The following is a 9,312-nucleotide window of genomic DNA, read 5'->3' on the forward strand; positions in this document are numbered from 1 at the left end:
GTAGTGTACAGTGATTGGTACATATTGTTGTATTAAAGCAGCGTTTCTCAAACTGTGGGGCGCGCCCCACTGGTGGGGAATAGAGACGTAACAGGTAAGGCGCGTAAAACGTGAGGAAACGTTCATTTGTATGCCTTATATGGAAACGTGAGATCAAATCTTCCGGAATTTTGTGTTCATGGTTACAAATGAAATTGTAGTGAGGTAGGCGGGCGAGAGCTGGGATTCGAGGCCGGTGCGTGAATGATAACGAGCGTCATCTGTACGTGCACCGGTTTGGTATCACGGAGGAGATTGTGAAGCATAAGTGGACGAGCGACCGGACCGTCAGTGAGAAATTGTGTTTGTGTTTTACGTCCTTGTTTATTTGATTTAAGATGTTAAATGTTCGCCGGTTCCCGCCTCCTTCCTTCATGGAACTTTGTTACACTGATGCCGAAACCCAATAGTACGGTGCGCGTACAGATGACGCTCGTTATCATTCACGCAATGGCCTCGAATCCCGGCTCTCGTCCGCCTACCTCGCTACAGATATTTATAACCTTTTGAGCGGTATCCGGTTTGGTCCCGTAATGGGATATTATTTCTGTGCCCCTGAGAATACGGTCCCAGATATGAGATTAAGAATGTTCAGTGACTGCCAGATTCAAATTGTGCTTTCGCGCGTTGGTTTGCGCGGAGCCAGAGACGGACGAGCTTCAGCGCTGTCATATACCAAAACTATGCAGTGTTTTCAACCTAATAATGTTTATTTTAGGTTTCAGCCATTTAAATACACATAAGCACAAGTAGAACAATACATTTGGAGTTTGTAAGATACGCATGTCTGTGGAAGCAGCAATAACAATCTATTCAAATATAATTTGACGACGTGTTATTCACATCAGACAAACATAGTGGAAGTAACTATAAAGTTTACAAGAGTTAAAGTTCTCGGAGTTCACCGGCCACTTTCTTGCATGTATTTCGGGAGAAACTGATGACAGACAAATAAACTCTCTGAACTGCGTCGCAAAGAAACATGGTGGCACCCGTCTCACGTAGATCAAGATTATTTATAAATGACCAAACACACTTACTTACACATTTTTGAGAATCGGAATATCAGATAGTTGATGACGTGGTAAGCAAGTTTGTGAATATTTTGAAATAAAAAAGGAAATTAAGGCGATCTGTCATAAGGTGTGTCACGTGACAAATATGACGCGTCGCCATGGAAACATTAAGGGGTAATCATTACTAGTCTACATGGAGTCTATATTAAAAGAACATTAGATATGAGCCCCCGAGAAAAATATAACCTGGAACCGAAGTGCCAAAATAACATGACATCAGCATATTAATTGTAACGGAACAAACTTTCGCGGCCATATTTTTTACAGATTTCAAAATGGCACTTTTATATCTTTTCTATTTTTGAAATTAGTAGTGCACAGCTGCACTTTTATTTTCTCTATTTTTTTTATTTCATGAAAGTTATTATGAAACAGCTGCACTTTTATTTTCTTTATTTTAGAACTTTCTGTTATTTGATGTATATAGTTTGTATTTTAGATACAACTTGTTACTCTGATACTACTTTTTAGTTCAATAAATTGGAACATGTTAAGCTTGTTGCGCATTTCGTTAGCATTGTGTTGGGGCGATGGGGGCAGGTGGGGCTTGAAAATTCCCCCTTGTCTAAAGTGGGGAATGACCAAAAAAGTTTGAGAACCACTGTATTAAAGTAAGACAGTATATAAAGTGAGTAGTACGACAGTGTATAAAGTTGAGCATGCTAGTGGGGTGATAAGTGCAGTACTAATGCGTCGATATTGGGAGTCAAGAGTTTAAGAGTGTTACTGCTTGGGGAAAGAAGCTGTCACATAGTCTACTAGTGCGGGTTCTGATGCTGCAGTATCTCTTTCCTGATGGAAAGAGTGAGAACAGACCGTGACCCAGGTGGCTAGAGTCTCTAGTAATTCTCCTCGCTTTATTCACACAAATGGTGATGGTTTCATCAGCGTGAGTAAACAGACCTACCACCGTCATGTCGTCGGCAAGGTTTATGATGTCGTTGGAGCTGCGTGCTGCCACGCAGTCATGTGTGTACTGGAGTAGGCTGGAGTTGTGCAGGTAGTCGCATGTCTTTACACTATTTGGTCTTCACAAAAGGGCTGACGCTACCACTGACACTTACCACGCCAGCACAGAGGCATGGTATCAAACTATAATATCTAGCCATAACGAGTAGTTCACGCCAACTTAATGTGACTTCAGTAAAACACAATACCCAACGGAAGAAAAACGGTTACACTTTAGCACAAAGTTAACGACTAGATTCAATTAAATAAACAAGCACAAATAATCTTAACTAACAACAGGCAACAGCTAAAACAAGGTAAATTTAGTAAATAGCAGACTTATGCACTACTACAGACTTCTGTTGACTAATCGCTTCTCCTCACTACAGTTCAAACCCCATTCTGTCTGTCTTGACACAACGTCTCATTCCCTCCATAAGGGAACTGAGGTTACATCCGCAACCAAGACGTTTTCCATTATGCTATAACAAAATTAAATAGTTATCTACAGTTTTCACACTTACCAACCGGTTGACTAGCATCTGTGGAAACACGTTGTGGCGGTTCTGGAGGGGCTACTGGTACAGAATTTAAAACTATACATCCTCGTTTTTGACTTCAACAATTTAACGGTCTTGAGGATACTGACGATGACTGCAAACCCTGGCAATGTAACTAATGCTATATTATTTTTTCATCAGAAAAACATGAACATTTCATGTTTTCAAGCAGATTTAGAAAACATGTAGCAGTCAACATTTCAGAAAAGAGATGTGAATATAGCATAATACATTAGTAACTTTAAGATCACTGTGGGTGGCTGTACTGCTTTGAGGTCCAGATATCAATGCCGCATTCGGAATTTAGTAAAAATTGCATAAATAAATGTATCGAACATTTTCGGAAAAACAAAAGTGAAGTAATAAATAGGCTTATGCATTAGTACCTTTCAAATCGCTGTGAGAAATGATGCCTTAAGGTAGGCCCACAGCATTAATCAATGTCTCATTTACTATTTTGAATAAAAATGTGTAATATGAAAAATAAATGAAATTAATTGCAAAACCACATAAAACAATACTCACAAAGCTGGTCAAATGCCATCTGAGTGTCAAAAATCCTGCATCGTACAAAGATATATTTTAATAAAATATATAAAGCCAAATTTAGCCATTAATTAAGAAGCCATTGTTTAGAAAAAAATATATTTAGAGAGCAGAGTCTTCGCAGCGCACGTGTTACAATGTACTCGCTGACCTTCACATAGATACTTTATCGTAGATAAAGATACAGATGCTTTAGGAAAGGCTTTTAAAGACACTCTTAACTCTATGGGCGTTAGACAACCTTGCACTGGTTAGCTATAAAGCGTTGCATTAACTTTAAAATCTTGCTTATTACCTATAAATTATGTTTTATTAACAAAGTTCGGGATGAGACGGAGCATATAATCAAGCCCAGCTGATCCGAATTAGCAAACACGGCTTCTACCCTATCAGCTGAAGCGAGCTATCCTATAAATAAGGTAGCCACCTTATCTGCGTCATCTTACAACTTTCCACATGCCTCCACCACCCCGGTTCTTCTGCTCGGAGCCCGCTCCCTGGACAGCACGCCAATTAAGTATAGTTCTTAATTCCTAACCCTAATAATTGTTATCTAGTGAACTGTTATATAGACTAATGAAGCATCTGTTTAGTCTTGCATACACTAGACTACCATAATATAAATACTCTGACGGTTTAGGCTGCATTAGATCCACCGGAACCAGGAACACTTCCAAATACGACTGATGCATTTGTTGCATCAAAGAGTTCAGAACAGGACTCTCAGCAAGCCTTGTCTCATTGTTCCAAGGTTACCACAGCGGGCAGGATGCAGTTAATGCCCATACCTGATGGTAGCAGGTAACAGTGTCACACTGCACTCCTCACAAAAGCCACATTTTCACATAGTGTTTGGTTTGTGTTTTGTATCTTAGTTTTGTTAGTACTTTCCCCCATCGTGGGTGTTTGTTTTGTGTTCGATTATTAAAATCTGTTTAACCCCTTCACCGCTGCCTGCAATTGGGTTCTTCCTCCGTGATTCATGACATTAGATGATACAGTTGACACTTTTTTGATAACCAAAACAGAGAAGAAGACTCAGAAACTCCTCTTCTCTTTTTAAATAAACTCCATACTTTAAAGATCCCTTTATAATAAGGTGTCAGACCATTCAATTGAATCTTAATAGAGTCCACTAAAAGCAAAGTAGAGTCTAACCCCACACCTCCAACTTGTCTTAAAATAAAATAAGCAACAGTTCTCCAGACAAGATCTTCAGGACCAGTCAAAAGTATTTGAAGAAACTTTAAGCGAAAGGTTGCTCCTCTGCTGACCAGGTGTATCAGTCCTTGTCACCCTTCGTCTCTAGGAAGATAGAGTATGCTCTGTGGTATCCAATGAAACTTAGCCAAAAGAAGTCAACTATATGAGCCTGCAGTTTTGAAAGAAGTCCACCTGGCAGCTCAATACATGCCAATCGATTGCCAGAATATTGAAGCCACCAGACTATTAGTGACTGTGACTATAACTTTTTGGCCACAGCCATCTCCATTTTTCTAATCGTCCTTTTGTTTTCTCCAAAACCCCTTTCCAGATTTTTTGCAACGTTGAGTCATCCCCAAGATATACACCCAAGTATTTAAAACCACCTTTTTTCCACTCAAGTCCATCAGGCAATTTAGGAAGACATTTACATCCCCACTTTCCACATATTATTGCTTCACCCTTCATCCAGTTTATCTTGGCTGAAGACACTTTTCGAAAATCATTTATAATTACTTGCAGAGTGTCTACCTCTTCTTGATTTTTTATCATAACAACCATATCGTCAGGATATGCTGATAACTTAATTTTACATTCAGTTTGAGGTATACACCAACCATCAATATTTGCTCTAAGTCTTGATAACAGTGGTTCAATAGCTAAAGCATAAAACATACCTGATAGTGCACACGCTTGCCTTATACCTCTTGTGATCTTAAAAGGAGCACTCAACCATCCATTAAGTTTGAGTACACTCTCAATGTTTACATAGAACACACCGGTCATTTTGATAAAACCTGGGCTGAAACCAGTTAGTTATTTTTAAACCGGTCAAAAGCTTTTTCTTGATCCAGAGAAATAAGACCAAAATCAAGACCCAATGATCCAGACACGTCCAAAATGTCTCTAATTAAATGAATGTTGTCAAAAATAGACCTATTGGGTACTACACAGTATATCTGATCTACATTGAGAACCCGACCAATCACTTCTCTTAACCGAATTGCTAAAGCTTTGGATAAGATCTTCAAGTCAGAACATGAGACTGACACAGGTCGCCAATTCTTGAAGTTTCTGAGGTCACCTTTCTCCGGTAGAACATATCTCAGTTGTGTCCTAGTGGTTATTGTGTCCCCTGTCCTTCTCAGATGTGTCCCCTGTCCTTCTCACAGGGTCAGTTGTGTCCTAGTGGTTAGAGCATTGGGATTGTGATCAGAAGGTTGCTGGTTCAAATTGCTCTGCAGTAATGTGCCGCTGTAAAAAACTACTTGTAAGTCGCTTTGCCAAATTAATAAATGTAAATTTATCCTGCAGCTTGTAGGCACTAGGCAGCGACCCTCTGGTCAAACTGTCTTTGAGCACTTCCAGCAGATCATCCCCAAAACTGCCCAGAGTGATCTATAAAACTCTACAGGAATACCATCTAACCCTGGAGTTTTCCCAGAATCCCTACTCTTTAGGGAATCGTACAGTACACCTTTCGTAAAAGGCTTCTCCAGTTTCTCATTAGCTCCATCAGGAACGTTAGGTAGACCCTCATGAAAAAGACTGGCTATATCTTTCACCTCTCTGTGTTCACTCTTATACAGTTCTGAATAAAAACACAGCGCTCTTTTTCTTATTTCTTTAGCTTAAATAATTTCCATTCCTGATTCAGAAATCAAAGAATGCATATTTCTATTTTGGCCGTTTTTCTTTTCAAGTCCAAAAAATAATTTGGTCGGGCCATCCATCTGCGCTAAACTTTGAAAGCGTGAGCGCACCAGAGCACCCTGTGCATTGACACCGAAAAGATAATCCAAAACTTTCCTTTTATCTTTGAGAACTTTAATATGGTCTCTATCTCGGATTCCATTATATTTTGTATTTCTATTCTAGATCTTCTAGCGATCGGGAAATAACTCTAGAAGCATTGAAAGTCTACATACGGCACAGCTGCTGTATCTCCACTTTTCCATAATCCCACCACTGCTGAAGAGAATCAAACAAGGACTTCTTATTCTTAAAATTTTTCCAAAAATATTCAAACACCTCACAAAAAAATTGAGCAAAACAACAACAATGAGCTAACAAAGAAAAAATGAAGACACTTCTTATTCATCATTATCAGTATACTTGATCTCAACTTTTGAACAATTTTCTTTAACCTGTACACTTCCTGTTCTGTGAGACCCCAACCATATTTCTTTGATTGATATTTTGCTGACTCTATAAACAATTCCCGATCAGGAAAGAACTCTTCCACTTGGACTTCCTTCATGCCTTTTGTATTCTGAAAAAAGATTCTGAAAAATCTTTTCAGTGGTATAACCACTCCTCCCAGATCTTCTTTGATAGACTGAGTCAACAGAGCTCACTGATTCAGCCTTACTTTCTGTTACAGAGTAATCAGAATTACAATGGTCAGACATATCTTCTGGAGTTAGGAGTTAGTACAATACTCAGGTTTATTTGGAATAAATTAAGGACCGCACGGAGGAGGATTAGGATAATGGGAGCCAGGAAGACGAGGAAGACGAGGAAGACGAGGAAGACGAGGAAGACGAGGAAGACGAGGAAGACGAGGAAGACGAGGAAGACGAGGAAGACGAGGAAGACGAGGAAGACGAGGAAGACGAGGAAGACGAGGAAGACGAGGAAGACGGTTTGTGGCTTGGGCGAGTCCTTGCATTAAGCGTAGTGTTAAAGATACCGGACAGTGACTGTGTGAATGCGTGGTGCTTAAATGCAGGCAGTGATGAGGTGCTGATGATTTGCAGGTGAGTGTGATCAGTATTCGGGAGAGGTTGCTTGTGATGCTTGGGAGTGGGTGGAGCCTGGGGTGTTTGTGACACTGCCCTTTCTCTTATCTTTTTTTCCTGAACCTGTTCTTTATTTGATTTCCCCCCGTCTCTTTCCACTAGTTTTTCTCTTCAATGCTGGTGTTTAAAAAAAATTTCATCTTCAGTCAAGTCAATGTCTCTTTAAATTTCATCTTCCAAAACAGAACCAGCAGCATCATTTGCTTTCTCAATTTTTTTCTTTACTCATTACTTTCATTCACAGTGTTTTTCTGATTTACTATTTGTTTTCACTTCCCTCATTCAGTATCAATTCCTTGTCTTTTTTATGGTTGGTTTTCACTTTCATCTTTATCTTTTTGCCTCTCTCTTTCAAATTCGCCTTGAATTACTTCATGTTCTACATTCTCTGGACACCCACTGACAAGATGTCCACCTTGTCCACATTTGAAACATTTCATTGTTTCCGATGTAGCATAAATCACATAATCAAACTCTGCACTCTCATTTTTAAGAATCATATACACCTGTCTTCGAAAAAAAACATGTTTTACCTATTCAGTTTTACAACTTAAAGTAATCTTTCTGATCTGCAAAACAACTTTCCCAAGTCTGGACAAATCTCTTTCAATCACTTCATCCTTTATAAAAAAAGGTGGAATGTTTGATAACAAGATCTTTTTCACCAACTGCATCAAAGGCATTACCATTGTGTAAGACTTATTTATAATGATTCCATTCGAGACAATCTCATATACTTTTTGCACATTATCTAAGAACAAAAACAATCGCACTGTTCATTCTTGACGCTAACAGAATGCTTTTATAGGCAACAACGCGCGCTACCGCTATGCTACACTCCTCTACGGAGCAGCGTTCCACTGGGATATCTTTGATACCATGCCGCCGCGTCATTTTCAGACGCTGCCATTTCGATCAGCATACACTGATCAACAGCTTTATACTTTCTCTGTATAAACCTCCAAAATATACACCAACAACTTCGCAAAAGTATAAAGAAAAGATAGAAAACTCACTCAGCCCACAGGCCAACCCTCCCACTCCACACACGTTCACACACTCCCAGCTTGCACTCGCAGAGAGAGAGACGGTGAGACAGAGAGAGAGAGAAAGAGAGGGAGAGAGGGATAGATAGAGTTTTTTTTCTCAGAGCTTCACATTGTAATTGTTACATTCTAATCACATATCATTATTTCTTCCGTACCCAAATACTCATTGCAATACAAAATCGAAAAACAACATTCCATCCACAACTGTGCAAATAGCTTCATTAAGTCCCCACTTTTGCAAAAACCTTCATCATCATTGACCAATTTGTTGTCTCAACTTTTGCCCCCACCATACCTTCTAGTTTTTTTTCTTGACATATATATAGCTCTTTTAGCTTGCCCAATCAAAAAGTTTAGCAATTGACATTTGCTTTTTTGTGCCACTCTATAACATGGACCGAGAATGAAACTCTGAATGGGCATCTGTTGTCACCAAAAGTAAGAAACAATAAATTCAATATACTAAACATTCATTCATTCATTCATTCATTTTCTACCGCTTATCAGGGGCCGGGTCGTGGGGCAGCAGTCTAAGCAGAGATGCCCAGACATCCCTCACCCTAGACACTTCCTAAAGCTCTTCCAGGGGGACACCGAGGCGTTCCCAGGCCAGCCGGGAGACATAGTCCCACCAGCGCGTCCTAGGTCTTCCCCGGGGTCTCCTCCCGGTCGGACGGGCCCGTCCGTAACAGATGCCCAAGCCACCTCAGCTGACCCCTCTCGATGTGGAGGAGCAGCGGCTCTACTCCGAGCTCCTACTCCCGGGTGACCGAGCTTCTCACCCTATCTCTAAGGGATCGCCCAGCCACCCTGCGGAGGAAGCTCATTTCAGCCGCCTGTATCCGGGATCTTGTCCTTTCGGTCATGACCCAAAGCTCATGACCATAGGTGAGAGTAGGAACGTAGATTGACCGGTAAATTGAGAGCTTCGCCTTGCGGCTCAGCTCTTTCTTCACCACGACAGACCGGTAAATCGACCGCATTACTGCAGAAGCTGCACCGATCCGTCTGTCAATCTCCCGTTCCATCCTTCCCTCACTCGTGAACAAGACCCTGAGATACTTAAACTCCTCCACTTGAGGAAGGAACT

This window comes from Barbatula barbatula, assembly GCF_947034865.1.
Source record: "Barbatula barbatula genome assembly, chromosome: 14".
In the NCBI taxonomy this organism is placed as follows: domain Eukaryota; kingdom Metazoa; phylum Chordata; class Actinopteri; order Cypriniformes; family Nemacheilidae; genus Barbatula; species Barbatula barbatula.